Source organism: Octopus bimaculoides, chromosome 8 (assembly GCF_001194135.2).
Source record: "Octopus bimaculoides isolate UCB-OBI-ISO-001 chromosome 8, ASM119413v2, whole genome shotgun sequence".
NCBI classification, from domain to species: domain Eukaryota; kingdom Metazoa; phylum Mollusca; class Cephalopoda; order Octopoda; family Octopodidae; genus Octopus; species Octopus bimaculoides.
Window position 1 is genome coordinate 16,223,591 of NC_068988.1, and position 2,481 is coordinate 16,226,071.

The following is a 2,481-nucleotide window of genomic DNA, read 5'->3' on the forward strand; positions in this document are numbered from 1 at the left end:
TATATATATATATATTTATGTATATGTATGTATGTATATGTATATATATATATATATGTATATACGTAAGCACATATCTATATACATACACACAGTCCCATAAACACACACACATATTTTTTAATAGACTTGACGTTCCTATGGACATATCAGAATTGCAAAGGTTACAAACAGTCCAGCTTGCAATGTTTTAGTATTCTGGTCAGGCTTTGAACCGTTATTTAGCTTGATACCTTCTGAAATTTTCATGGTTACAGATAAAGTCATTTTGATCCGTAAATTTCTCGGCCTTATAATACTTCGAGCAAAAAGAGAGAGTTGTGCACGTAGACTATGCTTTTTTTGTTTTGTTTCCTCATTTCTTCTCAAGGCTTCCCATATAAGTGAATAGAAGTTGTAGAAGCTAATCTCAAGCTAGAGATGTGTTCCGAATGTTCGAAAAACTCTGAACCCCGCAAAACCATACAAAAACCACGACTGATTACATATAGCATTCCAGAAAAATATGAACTCAGAAAAAAGGTAAAATATGCCACGAGACAGCACAAAAGTTTGCCAAATTAACGTGCAAGATTTCTACGTTATATTTTTTCTCATATTGTAACAAGGTCTCAAATTTGTTGAAGAGGGCTAGTCGATGTCATCAACCCCAGTACTTGATATGAAATTTATATAAATGACCACGACAGAGATGAAAAAAAAGTCCATGCTGGTAGAGTATAAAACCAGAGAGTATTGTGGGGATAATAGTAATAATGGTACACTCTCCCACGTGGCGAGTGGTATGTGATAGTCGCTATAAATACGGTGACGTCGGTCAGTATAGAAAGTGAGTACGAAATAGATGGTCATAAATAGTCGTGGTCTTACCTGTTTTACTAAATATGCTGCTATACCAGAGTGGACGTTCTAAAAATTCGACAATAAATATTACAACAAATGCGACAAGACATTAACAAACCCACGAAAGTTTTTGTTTTGTGCAAATCGTACGGAAAAAGAAATATCGTAAAATTATGGAAAATTTGTTGGCCGGTTTGCTCGAGTTTCAAAAGCAGCAGCAACAGCAATTGAAAGCAGATACAACAGCAGCAGCTACAACTTGAAGAACAACAGCATAAGCAAAAATAACAACAACAACAGCAGAAGCAACAACAATTACTACTACAACTACAAATGCTACAATTAATGAATAGTAAGTACAGTATGTATATAGATGCCAACTTATATACATGCATGTATACATACAGACTGCTTACATGCACAATGCACAGACGCACGCACACACGCAAATGTATGTGTGTATATATATACGTGTGTAATAGAAATATGGTTCAAAAAGAAAATAGAAACTACACGTGGAAAATATATGAGGAAAGTAAGAAGGAAAAAGCGAAAATGCACATTGGATATCAAAATATAAAGGTTTTTTTTATGAAAAGTAACGATTAATTTATACAATTAGATGTACTGAGGTAGAATTAAGAGGAATAAATGTCATTATTATGAATTGTTAAAAAGATTCAAAGTCATACCGGTTTCGTCAATTACTGTTCACTGGCTTTGAATGCGCACCGATTACCAAACTGTATTGGGTCTACTAATCCCTGAGTAAAAATATTATGTGTAAGGGAGGAATGTATTTTTGAATATGGTGCAGTTACTGTAATATGAATGGTGTATTGGAGTTATTGGTATTATTGGCAAGGTAAATAGTGTTCTGTATTATGTTATGTGTTCATGTGAAGTTGTGAGTGAAATATATTGATGAAAGCTGCCTCTTTGTTCATTCTTTGCTGTACTGAAGTGTTCTGTGAACAGGGATAGAAGGGGAAAATTAGGAATTTAGAATTAAAGTTCCTAGCACACCTTTCTATGTGTTCACTTACTTGTATCCGTCTGTATTGTGGGTGGCGGATTTGTTCTTTGTGAAGAGTAGTTTGTCGACGGAGTGATATTCCTGTCTGGTCTATGTATTGATTAACGCACCCTAAGCAGGTAATGGCAGAGATTAGATTTTCCGAGGCACAGGTGAAATTTGATTTAATCTTAAATATTTCACCTTGTTTAAAGAGTACCCTCCAAAAGGTGGGGGCATGTGCCACGGTTAGGCCGACCGCATTTTTTCACTTTTGGTTCCGTTAATGATATAGTCTGGTGTTGGTTCATATTTTTTTCAATGATTTCGGTTGCATTTTACTCTTGATAATTTTGTGTGAGCCCAATATTTTGTTCATTATTTTATCTTCTGTGATAATGGGTAGATTTTGGATGATAATATTGAAGGCTTCATTGTTTCCAGGGTTCTGTGTAGAGATGTATGGGAGTATTTTTAAGTCTGGTGTAGTATTTCGGTTGACTTCCCTTAATGTTCGTATGTCTATTTCCTTTTCTCGTTTAATCCCATCATTTATTAATGATGATGGGTACTCTCTCTCTCTCTCTCTCTCTCTCTCTCTCTCTCTCTCTCTCTCTCTCTAT